Consider the following 20,893-nt stretch of genomic DNA (forward strand, 5'->3'; position numbering starts at 1 on the left):
GATGAAGGCCTGAGGGCAGAAATTTTTTCCACAAAAAATTTCTTAAAGTTTTCGCACAGTGCAGGACAGACCTTGGCTTGGTTCACATTACAGCGAGGATCAGCGAGTGAATTAAAACCACTAAAAAGAAAATGAGGCCTGTGACTGTTACTTGAAACAATGTTAGAGAAATAAGCAGACTTTGCATATTTTACTGCTTTCTGGTATTTCAATAAACAGTTACGCAGGATCTCTAAGGAGACATGGAGCTTATCCTTTTTCCACCTTCTCTCAGCGCGTCTGCACTCACGTCTGAGAGCGCGGGTTGTCTCATCCAGCCAGGGCTGGGAGGAAGGTTTGGTGCGTTTGGTTGTAAAAGGGGCAATACAGTCCAGTACAGCAGTGCAAGCAGATATAAAAGAGTTAGTGAAGTCCTCGGTATTCAGGCTCAAGCAAAAATCCAAATTGCTTAAGTCAGAGTTTTTAAAAGCAGCTGCAAAATCAGCAGTGCATGAAGAGTTAACCAAGCGCACACGACGTGTAGAGGATACTCTATTTATCCCAGAGCTGGGGAGCACTGCTGTAAATAAAACAGGAAAATGGTCCGATATACCACAGTCACGTATCCCTGTGATGCAGACTCTAAGTCCATAAGACAACACCAGATCCAGTGTGTGACCTTTTTCATGAGTGGGACCACACACGAGTTGTGTTAAGTTAAAAGAGTCAATAAGCGAGGCAAATTCTTTAACCAGTGGACCACTCTCACAACACACATGAATATTAAAGTCGCCAACAATTAAAATACGGTCATATTTTAGTATGAGACCCGTCAGCAAGTCAGCAAAGTCACCGATGAAGTCCTTCGTGCACTTCGGTGGTCGGTAAATCACCGCGCAGAGCACCGAGGGGGAAGAGTTTATCTCCAACAGCTGCAGTTCAAAGCTGGCGTACAGGTCTGCCGAGACCGGACGACAGCGAAAACTGCATTTAAATATTGAAGCAAGTCCTCCACCTTTTCCAGAGATCCGCGGGGAGCTGAAGAAAGAACAGCCGGGAGGTAAAAGTTCGGAAAAAGGTGCAGACTCACCAGCATGAAGCCACGTCTCAGTCACAAACATAAAATCCAACTGCTGTGCGATGAAAAAGTCATTGAGAAGGAAAGTTTTGTTGGCTAACGATCTAGCATTTAGTAGGGCCATTCGGATGTCCAGATCCTTGTTAGCTGAGGCCGGGGCCCGCTTCAACAGGCGAAGGTTAGCATGGTTTACGCCGCCTCCACGATCCCGCATCCTGCGCCAGGACGAGGGACGCCGAGTCTCCAGGATGACAGGTGGGACAATCGGCCTGATCCAGCGACGCCCGAAATCCACAGGCAGCCCAACAGCCTTGAGGCGGCAAAGACCACCATCCAGGGGGTAATGAACAGACAAACCTAGGAGTCTCAGGTAAGTTTTGACCCGCACCGCGATACCTCCCCGCTTTCCGCGTCTCCTCTGGCGTTTGTTGGGGACCGGAGCACTGGGCAGCCGGCGCAAATTCTCAGGTACATCCGATAGGTGTGGAGGAAAAATCGTTGAGTTTTTCTTTACAGTATATGCTGGTACCAAAACAAACTGGAGGTTTAGAAGTGTCTGCCGATCGTAGGTGATCAAAGCGGAGACATCTGGGCAGATGACTACCAGGAACAGAGCGACAACAAACAATACACAGAACAGCTGACGGCAGGCCGTACACAGTGGCGCCATCTTGGTTTCAAAAGTTGTTGCGCTCCGTCACAGTGAGTGTCTCCGCCCCTCCGGCCGGGAGCGCAGCGGGCTGTCGGCTTCCCGACTCAAAGCGCGCAAAGAAGATGTTGAGTTCATCAGCCAGAGAAGCGTCGGCACTCACCGGGTGTGTGTGTGGTGCTTTGTAGTCCGTGATGGTGCGTAGTCCCTGCCACAGTCCCCTGGAGTCAGACTGTTGTAGTTGCTGTTCCAGTCTGCGGCCGTAGCGATGTTTAGCCTCTTTCACCGCTCTGCGGACGTTGTATGATGCAACCTTGTAGTCCTCCATGTTCCCAGAGGCGAGGCCGGAGTTGTAGGCAACGGTGCGGGACCTCAGGGCGTCGCGGACAGATTTATCCACCCACGGCTTCTGGTTGGGAAAAGTCCTGATGGTCCTCCTAAGTGAAGTGTCTTCAACAACTTTCCCAATAAATCCCACAACAGTTTCCGTAAACTCCTCGATGTCTCCGCCCGCGCTGCTGCGAAACATGTCCCAGTTGGTTGAATCCAACGCACCCTGCAGAGCGGCCTCTGTTTGATCAGACCACCGTGTCACTTCTCTCACAGCAGGGGGTTCCTGCCTGAGCCGTTGTTTGTATTTCGGCATGAGAAGGACAGAGGTGTGGTCAGACTTCCCAAAAGGCGGAAGAGGCTTTGCTTTGTAGCCCTCTTTGAATGGAGAGTAGCAGTGGTCTAGGGTCCTCTCTCCTCTGGTGGGGCAGTCGATGTGTTGAATCAATTCCGGTATCAGCTTTTTCAAGTTTGCACTGTTAAAGTCCCCGGCTACGATGAGAGCCGCATCACGCTGGTTAGCCTGATAGGTGGAAATAGCCTCATGTAGCTCGGATAGTGCAGTGTTTGTGTCCGCCTGAGGTGGAATATAGACGGCGCTGAAGATGACCGAAGTGAACTCGCGGAGCAGGTAGTGGGGACGGCATTTCAGGGTTAGGAGCTCCAGGTTAGGTGAACATGATTGTTTCAGAGGGACAACATTCCTACTGTCACACCAGTTGTTATTAATCATTAGGCACACACCTCCTCCTCTTGATTTTCCAGACTCACTCGTTCTGTCCGTGCGATGAACACTGAAGAACTCCGACGGCTGTACGGCGTGGTCCGGTATGAGGGGAGTCAGCCATGTCTCCGTGAGACAGATGATGTTGCAGTCCCTTATGTCCCTCTGAAACTGTATCCTGGCCCTGAGTTCGTCCAGCTTGTTATCCAGTGACTGGACATTAGCCAACAGGATGCTCGGCAGTGGCGTTTGGTGCGCTATGCGCCTCAGCCTCTCTCTTACGCCGGCTCTTTTCCCTCGGGGCCTTGTCCGTGACCTGGTCCGTCCTTTGTTTGAGCTGGCCCACTGGAAACGCAGTATCTCCTGAGGCCAAGTCGGGTCGGGAGAAAAAGGTGTCAGAATACAGCCAGAGTGCTGTATTCTGATATTAAAAAGAGTCTGTCTGTCATACGTGATATGACACAGAGCAGGCGGAATTATAAAGTCCAAAATTAGAGCTAAACCTAATATATACAAACAAAGCGTAGGAGCAGGTACGACGGCTGCTGACCTCACCGGCGCCATAATAAGCTGCATTCATAAACTGTACCAAGACACACGTATACCAGGAACATGGTTTCTAACAAGATACTGTGAGGACCATGGAATTATTTTTGATTGGGATATGTACATTAACAGGCATATTAAACAAATACCTTCTTTCATCTGTGCAATGTTGCTAAATTTTGAAACATCCTGTCCCAAAATGATGCTGATAAACTAGCGCATGTATTGTAATTTGTTATTATCAGACTGCTTTAAAAGCTCCCTGAAAAACTTTTAAGTTATTCTGCAACAAGTCCACAAGTCTGTGGTTCCTCATATCTGTTTTATGCCAGTATTTTCAGTAGGTGTTACTTCCAGGTTTCTCAGTTCCTGTATAAACTGCCTTCGTGTAACATTCCTCATGATTCTACTGCGCCCTTACATCCTCTTCTTTGCTTCACCTGTCTCACTCACGCATGTGAGGCCTCAGGCTTGAGAAACATACATGCAAAAATGAAGACGGAAACTTCTATTTTGATCGTTTTTATTAACTAAACTTAATAAAGATCACGCCACAAGAAGCTGTCTAGTTGTATAGTTGTCATTTTTTGCTAAAATTGGGCAGAATAAAAGACTTTATCGAAACTGTAGCTTATTTTATTTTTTCCAACACATTGTGAGCTGAGGGTGGGTGACGAGCAAAAACTCATGTAGAACAATGATGTGGCTTGATTGAAATGTTGCCATTATGGCATTAAATCGGACAGCAAGATGGTAACATTAGGTGAGGTACAGGCTATCACGCTTCTAAAATGTGCCACAGTATGAGGGCTCCTCAGTGCTTTCTGACAGAACCCATTTAAAAATGTCCGGTGCTCACTGTTCACAGAAGAATGCGTCCAGCTTTACATCGATCTCGTCTCCTGCATCAGGACTATTTTCCAGCAGCTAGTGGAAGCTGATATGCTGCTGAGCTGAACTCAGTGAGTGCGTTTACATGCACGAGTATCCTGGTTAAGAGGCCTGTCATGTTTTTGCTTATGAAGCACGTCTCAGTGTTTAATAAAACACTGAGACGTGCTCGTCCTACCTACGCCTGTATGAGTGATTCTTATTTGTGTTCTGGTTGCTGATAACTGGGGTCTGTTTGTACTCTCAGTTTTCCAAGAACATAGCAATAGATTTGAAATGTTATCCTCTTGGTGCCGTCATTGTGGATCAGAAGTTTCATAAAGTTATTGAACTGAAAAGAGGCATACAGCTACAACACACTGCTTTTTCACCCTCAGTCTCAGAGTGATGGAGCTATAAAGACAAGTTTCATTTTTATAAGCAGCCAGTTTCACCAGTGTCACCGGAAGGCTGGGCTGTATGGTACCATAGCCACGGGTAAAATATGTGACCAGATATCTTTGACTTTTTTTCTTTTTATTATCCTCCCATCCAATATAAAGCAGGAGGATATTGTTATCGTACCGTCCGTCTGTCCGGACTTTTAAAGGTTTTACTTTTCTGGTCTACAGACTCCAAACCCACAAGGAGTCATGAAATTTGTTATATGTGTTCTTTACTCTTCAAAGATGTCCAACACAATATTCATATTCCTTGATGTTTGGTACCCTTTGTACATGTGGGCTGTATTTATCTTAAGTGGAGAGTAAACAACACGGAGGATTGCAGGCTGCTAATTCTATGATTATATATGCTAATGATATGCTGCTTCTCTCTCATGCCTGATTGGCTTAGCCTAATCATGTGATTATATTTTGCTGTGTGATTGGCAAAACCTACTTCACTATTGACTGAAATGGAGAAAGTGGGGATTCCCCACATCACTGGTAGCTGTAGCAGGTCGTCCACTAATTGGAAGGTTGGTGGTTTGATCCCTGATCAAGCTTACCAAAAAGTATATGTAAAAATGTTAAACAATATCAGTCTCTTACAGCATGCTTAAAATAGATTTAGTGAGTGTTGTTAAAAGTGAAAACATATTTTTCTGGAATCTCTATTATATCTTTACTAACCCAGGGTGACTAAAAATATTTGTTTAGGGCAAGGTCTCCAAATTGGGGCAAAATAGTTTTGCAGAAGGTAATTAGATCTCTGTTGAAGAGATTTCTGTTTTGAACTGGAGCTCTAATATTATTCATTTACATTATATTTTCATTTCATTTATTAATGTTGGGAGGATATTCCCATCAGTGATGGGTCTGTTACTTCCTAAACAAATACTGAGTTGTCATGTTTGGATCTGGTCAAAAAAACCTTTTTTTAACACAAATATTTAATCACCCAATCACATTTAGGGATGTAGACCCAATCAAAATGGGGGAAGAACGGTGATGTAAGTGCATTTGAATAGTAGATGGTTCCAGACAGGCTGGTCTGAGTATTTATGAAACTGCTAATCTACTGGGATTTTTCCTCACAACCATCTCTAGAGTTTACAGGGAATTGTCAGAAAAAGAGAAAATGCTAATAGTCAAGAAACAGTCACTCAACTAACCACTTGTTACTACCAAGGTATGCAGAAGAGCGTCTTTGACTGCACAGCACATCAAAGCTCGAAGCAGAAGGGCTGCAGCAGAAGACCAGACTGGGTGCCCCTCCTGCCAGCTAAAGACAGGAAACTGAGGCCACCGCTGCAACATTCAGATGGTAGGGTCACAGTTTGGTGTAAACAATCCTGCCGTGTATGAACGATTCAGCCTGGTTGTGGCGGTGGAAAGGTGTGTGCCATATTTACTTGGCACATTTTTGGCTCCTTGGTATCAGGTGAGCATTGTTTAATTCCATAGGCGACCTGAGTGCTGTTGCTGACCATCCTTCCATCCCTATGACCAAAGCATTCCTATTTTCTGATGGCTGCATCCAGCAGAATAAAGCACCATGTCACAAAGCTTAAATCACTTTAAGCTGGTTCCTTGAACATGACAGTGAGCTCACTGTACTCAAATGGCCTCCACAAATAGTGCAATTAATTTGTTTTGTGTTTTACTTGATCGGCTATGATGTATAATTAAATTTTTTTTAAAAGGGTCCTCCTCTTCGCATTTCACACATTTTAATTTTAGGACGGTTCATGGACTCGGTGGACAGAAATAGATGGCAGGGAGTCTTTTTTTTGTCACTGCAAAATCAAGCTCCAAAGTATACAGTCAGCTGTGTGCCAGTCACACAGCAGGGGAGCCTCGGCAAGTGGAACGTCAGAGACCGTGTGATGGAATAAGTCATGAGAGAAAATATCTCAAAGGGATCCATCAATCTTGTCTTTGTCCTAGCTTTAATTGGAACGTTTTAATTTTGTAGTTGAGAGTTTGTTAAAAGAAGCGCGGATGAATTATGACAGGCTCAGAGTGAATTTGGCTTTGTGATGTTTATTACTGATGTTATTATGCTTCAAATACTGAAGTATTTTCATTTGTATTGTGCAAATGACTCCTTTAGATTGTGTTTGCTCGGGATCTGTAGGGCAGAGCAGACTGGAGCAGCCAGGGACCTACTAATTGGATGGTTGGTGGTCCAATTCCTGGCTGCTCCAGTCTCTATTCCTAAGTAGCCTTGGGCAAGCTACTGAACCCCAAGTTGCTCTCTGATGCGGCCGTCGGAGTATGAATGTGTGTGAGTGTAAGAGAGAAAGTACTTAGCTGTAGAAGGAAGTGCTTGCATGGATATGCTTAAACAGAATGGAAAAGCACTATATAAGAACCAGTCCATTTACCATTTACATGGCATGCAAAATGTTTTTTTTTTTTGCTACAGCAGCTTTAATTGGCAGTGGAGAGAGACAGGAAATGGGGGAAAGATACAGGGGAAGGCACACGGGCAGATTGGTGACAGGCCAGGGCTTGAACCCACGCCTCCCACACCACAATGCAGTATATGTATGTGACTGATATTTTTGTTTGCACTGGAGGACATGTTGGAATAGATATGATACTGTCATTCCACAAGTATTATCTTCATATTACAGTTGATATGATATGATTTAAAATAACTTTTTCCCCCAGGATTGTACAAATACAGTATTCATCACTCTATCAACACATGTTCATTATTGGTTGAATTCCCAGTTTCCAAATAAGCTGCAGAAATTTGAAAAAATGTAAGAAAGGATTTGAATGGCTGTGTGCTATCTGCAGTACACTGGCATGACCTTAGGAAGTGGTGATGCAGCAGATTGTGATTTTGTTTTGATGAGCTGCCAAAAGATGGCAATGTCTATCTCATCCCTGCAGCCTGTTAAATTAGAACATCTTTCCTTCGTTTCTGCACTCCTCATATCCACAAAGGGAATCTCAGCTCTCCCTGCTTCTCTTTGATTGCTGAATAACGTGGGAGGAAGCTTGGCAATACAGCATATTCCTTTACATGGAGCAGTGGAGTCAATATATTCTCTTAATCCTTTTAAATTCACCTAAGTTGGCCCTCCTTTTTTTTTTTTTTTAATGAACTACACCATCTGGGAAGCGGTGCTGTATGGAAGCCTCTGGGGAAGCTTTTCTATGCAGCGAGAAACCTCCGACTGACCCGAGCTGGGTCTGTGGGGAAAGGTCAAGGACCAAATGGAGGTGAAAGATATGGCCAGAAGAAAAACCGATAACCATGAAATTGCCTTGCACTCAGTCGTGTCCCAGGCGGAGATCGCTTAACTCATGGTATCATACATCTATCAATTTGTCTCTGTGGCGTTCTGCGGACTGACCAGGGAGTGGTCTGACTGCCAATATAAAACATAAGCACAGGCTGAAATTACTGTGCAGTACAATAAACTAGTTTAGCTCAAAAGACAAAAGCTCTGCAAAATGACAAAATGGCCAGCCATTAATTCATCTCTAGTGTTATTAATAAATCGTGACTTTGTCTATAAATATCTTTTATTCTCTCAGCAAAGAGCTGCTCATTATGATTCCAATATTCTCATCCCCATCACCTTGATTCACACAATTTATTCATATTCAGCTACAACCCAGATTTCCCCTGAAGCAGGTTTCTATTACCTTGTTAACAAGATTAGTCTCCTGTTCTCCCGCTGAATTTATTTCTGGCTGATGTACAGTCATAGCCAGCTGAATATATGGAATATTACATATTTAAAATGCAGTTTAACTGACAGTAAGCGAGGTATTAAAGGTGTTGTGATTTCGTACATTGTGCATGTTTAAGGTTGCGCAGTGTCAGCTGAGCTTTCAAGAACAGACTTTACATAAAAGATGGACAGGCCACAGCCACCTCCACTACACCCTTTAGTTTCTGCACTCTGCGTTATGAAGCCTCAGTGTTAACAGTTTGGTTGTTGCCACGATAGTATTTGAAACCAGAAGTGACTGTATTCAGAGGAGAAGGTGGAGCTAATGGTGAGTATTTGTGATGCTGGTTATTTGGGAGGTAATGCCCTTAAAATGCCCTAAAACTAACAGTATAAACATGGCTGAGAGGTCCAGTTTAGCAACTTGTATTAACAGAGGTGAAGCTCTAACAAACTCTTAGGAGTTCAACTTGCACTTTAGGATTTGCATCCCAGGAGACTCATGAGAGTGAATCTGTGGATCACAATGTAGCCAAAAAAAAAAAAAAAGTTCTTGAACTCTAATTCACCCCATGTTTATAAAGATGATGCAGCTTTCTGACTAAATTTGATTTCATTCTTTCTAATGGGGATTCCTGGTTACTCAGGATTACTGTTAGAGTTAGGGTGAGGTTCACGTCTATGTTATTTGGCATAGGAACAGAGGAACTGGACAAGATGAATGTAAGCGAGCTGGTTCAGAAGCTAAAATCTTCTAGTTTCTGAAACTCTGCTTGTTTGGCGTGTGGTTGAAAGGCAGCCTAACCTGCTGGACTCCAAGTCTAAGGAAAAACTGAATGAATTACACAATAAGTGGCTACAAATCTGAACTGAATGATGTCATTTGCATTAGCAAAAGTGATGCATGAGTCCCACTTCTACTCTCTGGGGCACTGTCTGTGGTTTTTAATGATTCATTGATTATTGAACAGCACTTTGATTCGATTAGAACGGAGCTCTCTGCATCTCTGCTTGAGGTATTTTGTCGTGTTTGCACTGGCTGCACATCATCCTGTGGATGCAATTCTTGCAGAAGTAATCAAGGTAACGTGAACAATTATTTATTCAGAATCTATCAGCTCCAACCAACCCTGAAATATAACATATGCTTCCACTTGAGTCTGAAAAATTACACTGGGCCCCAGGGAAATATCTGAGAAGGAACACTACGGTTAAAGTCTTCCTCTTTAAGCACGATTGCCGTGTCTGTTTTTGCATGTCCTTGTATGTGTGCACGCGTTATGGGGGTGGTTCCTTTGTGTGTGTAAAAGCTGGGGTGTGAGATTGGCGGTGGAGTGTGCCCATGTAAGCCTCAGACAAGCACAGATGGAGAGAGATTTCCCTTGTTTGACATTTAGCAGGAGATAGATCGTCTATGTTAATGCGCATGTGAGCAAGTTTAAATGACCTGATAAATAAGATATGGACAGGTACGGATAAAAAAATAACACAAATAAAGTGTTTACATGTAAACACACACAAACACCCTCAGCTAAACTAATACCAGAGCTGGCGACCCACATCCATCCCTCCATGTGGCACGCAGTACATTCAGATTTGTCACTGTCAAACATGTAATTTCAGCAGCAGTCAAAGTAAATTGCCCAGCCTCCCACAGTACTTTATTAATAATTTACAAATCACAGTGGAGCAGAAAATAGGTGCACACAAGGCCCAATGTGTGTTCAGGCTGAGGCGTGTGTCATTTCTCAGCACGCCTCTCACACACCGCTCCTCTCCTATGAAAAATGTGCCACGTCGGTGGTGTAATTGTGTATGTTTGAGAGCGCACCTGCCAGTAAATAGGTGTTAAATTAATGCATGCATTTCTTTGTGTGTGATTATATGCGAGTGTGTCTGTGTTTAGGCCTTCATGTGTGGACGTGGCTGGCGAAGATTAGTTAAAAAATGATATATGGGGACATATTACACATAGCCACTAAGAATCATTCGTGAAGCTATATTAAACTGCAGGTAACCATAGCAACAACTTCCAGTTGCTTACTGTCACTAAACAGGCAGCTAACTGACAACAAATAAGCAGGCTTAAATATAGAAGTGGATTACACAGGCGGCAAATTCCAGAGCTGAAATATGAAGTCAATGCGGAAGTTAAAGGAACTGCATTTCCTTTAATGGCCATTTGAAGCTGGCTCCAAAAGTAGGTTTGAATCCCCAAAGATTTCTGTGTTAAAATGTCCAATGCAATGGCATTAAGAATCATGTTTACAGCCTCATCCAATTAATCTACCTCCATTCGTACCTGTGGACTGTGGGAGGGAGTCATGGTACCTGGAGAGAACCTATGGAGGCACAGGGAGAACACAGAAAACACCACACAAAAAGTCTAAAGCCTGGACATAAACCCAGGACCTTCTTGTTGTGAGGCAATAACATGAACCACTGCAACACCATGCCACACGTCCTTATTCATTGAACATAAGCCAAGATGCAGAAACTGTGTGAAAGATGAAGTACACTGTTCAATAGCTTGTAGAACCACCTTCAGCAACAATAACTTGAAGTAATTATGTTCTGTATGACTCTTCTTTACAGCATTACTTCAGTTCCTTGAGGTCTGAAGGTATTTGTTTCTGGACAGCTCTCCTAAGGTCTGGACTTTGACCGGGCCATCGCACTTTGGTTCTTTTCTTTTTCAGTCAGAATCACAGTTCTATTGCATGACCCAGTTTGGGCCAAGCTTTAGTTGTTTGACAGATGGGTCTGACTCTATACTTTGGTATACAAAGGAGGTCATGGTCGATTCAATGCCTGCAAGATGCCCACTTCGTGTGGCCACAAAACAAGCCCAAATCATCAACCCAGTTGGCAGTTGGTATGAGGTCTGCACTGATATGCTGTATTTGGTTTTCACCAAACGTGGTGCTGTGCGTTATGACCAAACATCTCCGCTTTGGACTCGTCTGTTCCGCAAGTCTTGTGGTTCGTTCAAACGCTACTTTGCAAAGCTAATAACATGCTTCCATGTTCTTTTTTGAGAGAAGAGGCTGTCTACTGGCAAACCTTCCAAACAAGCCGTACTTGTTCAGTCATTTCCTAATTGAGCTGTCATGAACTTTAACGTTTATCATGCTAACTGAGGCCTGCAGAATCTGTTCATTTTTCACTATGGTTGCAATCCATATGGCTATTAAAAAACACAGAGACCAAGTAAATCATTCCGTTAATGCACTAGATTGTTAAGTGATACATTGTCTTTTACTCTGAATTCCCAGGCCTGCTCTGTGATTAATGATGGACTGTTGTCTGCTGTCTTCCTCTCAGGGGAAACATCTTGGATAAACCTCTCACTGAACTCCATTAGTTGCATAAGCTCTCTGCTTAGTGTCAGCTTGGTTATATAGAGGGTGGTGTGGATTTTCTTTATGTTTACGCTTAATCGATGACTATAGTTTATGTGACATGTCTTTTTATCAGAAACAAAGCCAGGCTCTCAGGGAAATTAAAGACTGGCACTGTTTGCCTGATTGCTGTTAGTGGGTTACTGGCATTTAAGCAGGATTGGTACTCACATACGAAATCCGCAATGTGCATCCGTGCATCCATCCATCCATCTATCTATCCATCCATCCATCCATCCATCCATCCATCCATCTATTCATTTTACAGTTTAAATTTTGTACATTTCCAAGACATTGTTGTGACTAAATATCAACAGTATCCGTATCCCCATTCTTCATTATTCAAATTGAATCTAAATCTGAAAAGCAGTTTAACCTTTAACATCCATCAGGTTTCAGGCCACCTGAGAGTTAGGGTTGGGATTTGTTTTAGCCACATAATAAATAGGCCAATTTGAAGAAACTAGACAATGTTACATTTTCTATATGTCAGTGTCCCAGTACTGTACTTTAAGAAGAGCAGTAAATGTCTCTATGCTTTAGAATTTTATATTCATGCACACATCTCCTATTTCTTCACAAAAACATGCAAAACAATTTGCAAAAGTTCCCGAGTGGGACTGCTAAAATATTCACCAGCACAAATATCTCATAATGCTGCACAAACCTCGCTCTACCCGAGGCCAGCAAATGAGAGAAAGCCATTCTAACAGGGGCATTAATGGCCTCACACTCTCCAAACAAATCCACCTGCACTTCGCAGCATCCAAAACCCAATTTCAGGAGACGTCTTTCATAATTCATGTCAGTGAAGCAGCAGCAGGGTCCATCTGTACACACTGTCACATTTGCACAGCCACAGAAGAACTCAGGTGGATGCAGCACCTTTCAAGCTGAAGTCATTCTTAACCAGCCACAGATATTGACCACTGACAGTGTGATCCAAACAAACAAACAAACAAACAAACAAAGCAGGAAATGAGCTGTCTGCTGGCGTGGTGCTTCATTGTAGGCGGGCTAATGTGTACATTTATATGTCAGCCTTTTCCAGGAGTGTCCCTCCTTCCCCCAGACCCATCTCCCCTCCATCCGTTTCCTACTTTACTTTCCACATCCATGCTTTCTGTGCAAAATCAATTATTCAACATGCAGTTTTCACAAGCTCTACCTCCCACTCTGCCGACTGCTCGCCTTGTTTATGCTGAGATAAACACAGTTACTGTAGGCTGCAGACACCACCTGAGTTATGACCTGCACCTCCACTCAGAGACCTGCAGGACTTCTGCAGAGGCTGTAAACTGTCTGCAGAACCAATACTTGTTCTAATCACTTTTTTTTTGTTGATCTGAAAACTTTTGTCAACAAATGTTTTAAGGATGTATTATCTGTATACAGTAGATGTACAATTGTACACAGTCAGAACCTCCAGTGGTGCCTAAAACTGCAATTCCTCTTGGGGCCAGTCACTGCTGGCTCCAAATGCCCATAGACCCATGTTAATATACTCACCTTTACAGTATTAAAAAGCATCTTTACAGCCTGGTACATAAAAAGTTTGGACCTCAGTGTCTGCTAGATCTCACGTCTGTTAATGGGAGTCACTGAACTGGAGCTCTACACTGTCTTTGTGCTGTCAGTGGATTTTGGAGCATTTTTCATGGAATTAAAAAAAAAATATGCTCCTTACATTTTCAAAACAGCCTCACTGCTTTAGGTTTAAGACATTTGATAGGAGTTATTATTTCATGCCACTGCGTGTCTTTGGGACATCAAACTGATTTGAACCTTTGAAATGGAGGAAAAAATAACACATAAGACAACACATCAATCTGCAGCCTCTTTCATCTCTTATCGCACATGACAAGAAGAAAGAGGCAAGAAACCACATAGTTTATGTGTCATGTGCTGTGCTGTACTCATGGGTTAAAGTGGGAATAAGTGGAATAATCTGGGAGTGTCTTTGGTACAAATGTCCATAAGTTGTGGTCCAGGTACAGCTAGCTCTACAGAAGAGAAGTGAGCATAAAAGGAGTAATGTTTTTTTTTTTTTTTAAATAATTGTAACTTATTTCTAAGTGATTCTTTTCCCGTGTTTTATCTGCTTGCATTCTATATAATAGATGTTCACACAGACATTGCGTAGAAGTTGAAATAAAGTTGAGATAAAGTTTGTATTAATATGGTGTGAAGTTCAGTTAACATGGAATTTCAGAGCCTGTACTTTTTCATTTTTACTTGAGTAAAAATGAAGCACTTCACCTTCACATCCAAGTATGGCTCCAAAAACCCAGCATGGCTCTGCTGTCGAGGCTTCAAAATGCAAAACCCATTTGTGATGTTAATGTGGTTATCTCCACCTTTATGATCTCGATGTGCATCCTTCAGTTATAGATCCACAATCCTTCATTCGTCATGTCCAGTTTTAAACACCAAACGTAGGAGAGTGAAAAAGCTCAGCATGAGCTTTTTCACAGCTTAGATTGAACACCTTTCATGTGCCTTTAGTGACTTTTTTCAGAAGCAGAAAGCAAAAAAATCTATGCATAGTATTTCTTCTAAAATGGAGCCACAGCTCTCTCTATGCATGCCTGAGCTGAGTAACAGCATCAAGTTTCTGCATCCAGACCTTTAGTTGAGTTTTATAGTTTTTTTTTTTAATTTTTGGAAAGCTGAGTTCATAAACCACACCCAGACCTGATTACTGCCAGGCCTGTTGAGTCACATCACTTAAATAGAATCTGTCTGAAAGGCTAAAAGATCATGTCACGATCTCAAGACACTCAGGAACAGATGAGAAACAATGTCATTGACATCTATCAGTTTGGAAAGAGTTACAAAGCCCTTTCTAAGGCCTTGAGATTCCAGTGAACCATAGAGCCATTATCCACAAATGGAGAAATTTTGGAACAGTGGTGAACCTGCCCAGGAGTGGCTGGCCTTCCAAAATTACTACAAGAGCGCATCAACAACTCATCCAGGAGGCCACAAAAACCCCAGAACAACATCTAAAGAACTGCAGGCCTCACTTGCCTCAGGTAAGGTCAGAGTTCATGATACAACAATAAGGAAGAGACTGGGCAAGTTCCAAGGAGAAAACCGCTGCTGACCAAAAAGAACACAAAGCCTCGACTCACATTTACCAAAAAACATCTTTGAGACTTTGAGAAAAAATTCTGTGGACTAATGAGACAAAGGTTGAACCTTTTGGAAGGTTTGACCCCTCTGTAGGTTACATCTGGCATAAAACTAATACAGCATTTCATCAAAAGAACATAATACCAATGTTTGACACACGGCGGTGGTAGCGTGATGGTCTGAGGCTGCTTTGCTGCTTCGGGACGACTTGCTGTAACTGATAAAACCACGAATTCATCTCTGTACCAGAAAATCCTGAAGGAGAATGTCCGACCATCAGTTGGTGCCCTGAAGCTGAAGCAAACTTGGGTTATGCGGCAGGAAAATGATGCAAAACAAATCAGCAAGTCCACCTCTAAAAATCTGAAACGCACAAAAAATAAAATGGTTTTGGAGGAGCTTAGTCAAAGTCTAGACTATAAATCTGACTGAGATGCTTTAGTGTGACCTTAAACAGGCTGTTCATGCTGGAAAACCTTCCAATGTGTCTGAATTAAAACAATTCTGGAAAGAAGAGTGGGACAAAATTCCTCCTCAGAGATGCCAAAGACTTGTTGCCGGTTATCACTGCTTGATTGCAGTTCTTGTTGCCAAGGGTGGCACATCCAGTTATTAGGTTTAGGGGGCAATTACTTTTTCACACAGGGCCAGGCAGGTTTGGGGAGCTTTTTTTCTCTTAATAAATGAAATCATCATTTAAAAATTATATTTTGTATTTACTCAGGTTATCTTTGTCTAATATTAAAATGTATTTATTAATCTGAAACATTTAAGTGTGAGAAATGTGCAAAAAACTAAGAAATCAGGAAGCGGGAAAACACTTTTTCACCATACTGTAGATGACCCTGTGCTGTCTGAAGACTCTCTTGGCTGGAACTGTCACTTTCACAATGGCTAATTCCAAAAGGCGGAGATAAACAGCGCTAAGGCAGATGATCCAGACCGTAATAAGAACAGCCACATGCCATTATTGCTGTCAACCTCCTGTTTGCATCAGCCTGCAATCCTGTGCTTTGCTCAAATGTGAGGAAGTAAAAATAGCGGCAGGAAGATGAAAGAGGACAGTATGTGGGTAAAAATGGAATAGAAGAGACGCGCCTCCAATCCCTGAAATAGAAGCAGAGTCAAAATAGTAATGATCACAGGCTCCTTCTGCCTTTTCAACGGTCTCCTGTGGTTAAGACTAAAAATTTCAAAAGCAATACCAGAACTTGGTCATTCACTTTAACCAGTCATTAGTGTGCGCTCTGTGGGACTTAATGGTCTCAGTTCTCGTACACCATTTCTCTATTGTCTTAGGAAACAGATTATAGCATAATGAACACTAATGCTAATTAGACCATATGACAAATTGTTCATCTAAAATGAGCTCCTAAAAAGGTTACAGTGCATCATTGTTATACCAATGACAAAATGATCCACCCGTATCAAAGATACTGCAGAGAAAACAATAAGCTAATTAGCCATTCCAGGCACGATGGCCACAGGCAGTTTTCTCTGTGAAACCTCCCATTACCAGCTTTGTTTCCACAGCTGTCAGTAGAAACCATGCTCTCTTTGTTCCTGATCAGCCAGAGCAGGCTGCTCTTGGCCTCGGTCTGTTCATCGATTCAGGAATTTTAGTGTCCTGTCTGTGGTCGTTGGGATGGTTCGGGCATGTTAGAGGAGGCAAATAATAAAGTGGCAAGCAGATCGCACTACACAATCAATATAGAGCATTCTGTACCCTAACTCTCTGTCTTAAAAATAAAGCATATAAATGTCACCCTATGCTGGAATACCACCACGTCTGCTGCAAAAGCAACTGTAATGAGCGGCAGTTTGTACACAGATAAATCAGTGTTGGACAATTCAGGATTCTGACCTAATAATAGCATCACACCAGTGTCAGCAAAGACTGTGTAGAGCGGTGGGCATTAGCCAAACACAAACCCCAAATTTACCCCCAACTCTGGATGGATCACCAGTGACCTAGAGGATATTAACCCTATCAAGTCTGAGTTATTATTGGTGATAGCCACAACTCTAACTCTATGTTTTGGAGAAAAGCAAAGATTTTTTGGGCGGAAAAATGAAATAGTTTTTTGAGGCATGTCAGTTAAAATCATATATTTTGACAGCAAATATGTAATCTTTAGGGTTATGGTTATTACTAATGATGGCTCAGACCTCACAGCATTGAGATATAACAACTCTGTCCACACTGAAAGCAATGCACGTGTCGAGTAATGCTTTGCAGCTGATGGTTGCTGGTGGGCATTCCAGGCTAAGGTTACAGTAACCCTAATATGTGTTTAACGCTGCCATACCATATCACTGTAGGTTCTTTACCTTACAGTGTGAAGCTCCTGGAGAACTGTTTTGTTGTTGTGGCACTATATAAATAAAATAAAAGTGAATTAAATTGAATATCATTCAATAATATCCTTTAGTCTATAGAAAAATAGAAATAATGCTATCAGTATTTCATCTATGCCTTTATATTTTGTGTTATTATGTATGTGTGTCAACTTAATTAAACTCAAAATAAAAGTGCATAGAGGTGGCAAAGGAGTCTGTAGCTATAACTGTGAAAAAGTATACAAAAACAACAATTAAATAACCAATTACAATATTAACTACATTCATGTTGACACATTATGAGTATTTAATTTTTTTAAAATATTTCGGTTATAAATACAAAACCCCTGTTTTTTTTTTTCTATTGCATTAAATTTGGTAAAGTTGCAGCAGCGTGTTACCAGGTTCAGAAACAGTTGTGCCTGTGTTTTTTTATTAACTCTGATGAATTTTCTCAAGTGTCTCATATCTATAGAGACCAAAGTTACTCATTTTGGTCTTGTTGTGATATTCCTGACACACTATTTTAGGTGGACATCACAAAAATAGTGGGAAGAACTATCTCAGAAGGAGGAGTTAAAGGGAAAAAGCTTTTTTGTCAGCAAACTTATTCAGATTTGATTGGTGGTTGTTGGTCAATGTAAATGCTGTAATTTAAATCAGTTTAGGTAATGCTTCAAAATCAGTGCCTGGCTTCTAGAAGGACTTCACTAAAGCTTAGTGGTGGTTGGATAGAGGTCGTAAATCAAAAAATGCACATTCATTTGAAATGCAGAGTAAATGTAAAGTCAGTTGAAATGAAGCTTAGGTGTAAGTTCAATAAGGAAGAGCTGAAATCGCTCATCTGCCTACTTTCCCAGGTGTTTGGCTGCTTCTCTATTTTACATCACTTCCACTTTCCCACGCTGTCAAACTCAATGCTGACCTCATCACTTTTCATCCAATCATCTCTCTGCCCACCTTCCTTGAGCCAATCAGCCTCCTCTCAGCGTACTTTAAATGTCACTGCTCATCTGTCCTTCTCCCTTTCAGACTCATTTACTCAACCTTCTGCCTCCCCTTCACCACCCAAGAGCTCCTTCCAAGCGTATATCTTGGTCTCCACCACAACCAGCGTCTAGCCTCCAGCGGGTCCTGCTCTAAATCCTATCTCCACTATGATTCCCTTCAGCTTCGATGGGCCATCGGAGTCTAATTGCCAGATAGTTAATTGTATTTTTTATCAATAAATCATGTTCAATTTCTCCTACTGATCTTTGCTTACTGAAACACTAGTAATACTTAAGTAGAGTCTAACTACTACAAATTATGTAACCCTTTGAGGTCTAAGTCATCATGGGTGGTTACTCTAACCCACACCCTACCCTAACCATTGGCTGTCACTGATGACGATGAGTTATACCTCAGAGGATTAAATAAAATGCATTTTTCTTCCCTCGCTGGGCACTCAGAGAGCTTTTTATTCTAAAAGGCTATGAGAGCTAAAAATGTGAGCATTAAAAAATGGCATTTACATAACATCTAAATGCAATATTCCAGAAGAACGTGATTTGTTGCTCTGCACAAAAACACATTTTGAGATTGGCCTCTTGTGCTTCGAACGCAGCTTCATCATTGTGACTCCTCTGGTCCTTTATCTTCTACTAATCTATTCATACATTTATTTTGTATGAAATATGATACTGATATTAACCTGCAGTGGCTCCCGTGGACTGCTCCATTCCACCTCCTACTGAGACTTTTCATTTGCCTGCAACAGTATCTGCAGTATCCATACACACTCGCTCTCCTTCACTCTCTCTCTATGCAGAGGGGTTTCCCAGCTCAGGCATTCCCTCGCTCTCTTATCTCTCCTCTGCTGCTGATACAGCGTGACCAGGATTACGCTTTTAACCCAGTCCAAGATGGCTGCCTCTAGCTGCCAGCTCTCTCTCTCTTGCTCTTTCAACCCCCCCCCCCCCTCCTTCTCTATGTGCTGTGTGGAAAGGCCTGAAAGGGAGAGAGTGAGACTTTAAAAAATGCATGACCCTGGAGACAGAATGTTACTCCAGTCAGCATTTCTTTACTGCAACCTGTGCAGAGAGCTTTAGCATCATCCACTGTGTGACAGATGAACATGCTAATTAAGCTAGCCCTTCCATCTGTCACTTCAGATAAGAAAAAGTGCTGATTGCTTTGGAGGGAAACTTTCAGACACAAAGCAAGTCAGTGATGCAGTGTTGTGAGATTAACCCTTAAAGAATATGCAGTGCTGCAATGCACCGTTCAGTCTGATCTTTCTGTTTTTTGTAAAAAAAAATCTAAAACTTTACCCGCAAACAAATAATTTGATGTATTGGGAAGTCAGGAGGTCCTTTGTTAGCAGGTTTGCTTTAAATTCACATCTGTCCACTGCAGACCAGACATATTGTTCCAGCATCAAAAAAAAAAAAAAAAAAAAGAGGTCCTGCTAAAGCCTGGTAAAATCAATAATTTACTACAGTTCCAGTGCATATAAAATTACTTTTTTCATTATTTAGCATTTCACTGACTGGAGTAACCCAGATTCGTGGAATTGTTAGCAGCCTTTTCAACCAAGCTGCAAAACAGGGGGAGATATTTTGTCAAAGGTTCTGAAAGAAAATGACCTGTTTGACTTTTACACTGGCGATGGTAGATGATGGGCAGCAGGAGCCTCGGTGAGCATGCAGTTCTACGGGTAGATCTCTGTATGTCCATCGCTATCACTTATCTGTAAGCAGTCATCTGCGTGAACCATGGTGGATACTTAACTAGGGACCTGAGGCAGTATTGAGATTGAACAATCCTCTTATAGTATCGGACACTGTAATCTCATACTGATGTTGTTACTGCAGTTAACCCCTTGAGGTCTAAGACATCATGAGTGATGACCCCAACCCTAACCCTGAACCCTAGCCCTAACCGTATGTTTCACATACAAGCAAAAAATAGTTAAGTTAGGATCATCACCTATGATGGTGCAGGGGATATTTTCTTGGCACACTTTGGGCCCCTAAGTTTAAATGCCATATACCTGAGTAGTGTTGCTGACCGTGTCCATCCCTCTCTGACTGCAGTATACTGTTGTTTTTTTTAAAAGTTTACTGTACTTAAGGCAGATCTAAAGACAAAAGGTATCACAGTGTGCATAATGAAGAGAACAGTGAATGTATGCAGCTAAGGAAATATAACTGCAACCAGATTATATTTTCCATGAATGTAATAACAAAAAGTTAAAATGACCATATTTGGTTGGTCTTGGTTAAGACTCAGGAAATACTTTAGGTCTGTTTTCTTACCATAAATAAATAAATAAACAAATTACCCCATGATTAGCAAAATAATGCTTTAATTTGCTTTGTCATTGCTACCAAAATCTATCCAGAGAAGGTAGTCAGTCAAATGTGGTTCTTTATTTGAGTTAAAAATGTGATTCAGTCGGCATTTACATGACATCTAAATGCCATTCAGCTATATAGGTGCATTATCTCAGTATGAAATATTTAAATGTACCCCTGCTAGCCTCTGTGACCTTTACACTCAGCAGTGCATTAATATATGTTGCTTTACAATTTCCTGCTTTTGTTTTAACTAACTACAACCCATGATGTGTTAATTGTTGTGAAAAATGTTCACACACACAGAGAAACTGAAGAGACTTTAAGACTACAGTAATATTTAGAGGAAACCACATTGAGGAAAA

Source organism: Archocentrus centrarchus, chromosome 24, assembly GCF_007364275.1.
Source record: "Archocentrus centrarchus isolate MPI-CPG fArcCen1 chromosome 24, fArcCen1, whole genome shotgun sequence".
Lineage (NCBI taxonomy): Eukaryota > Metazoa > Chordata > Actinopteri > Cichliformes > Cichlidae > Archocentrus > Archocentrus centrarchus.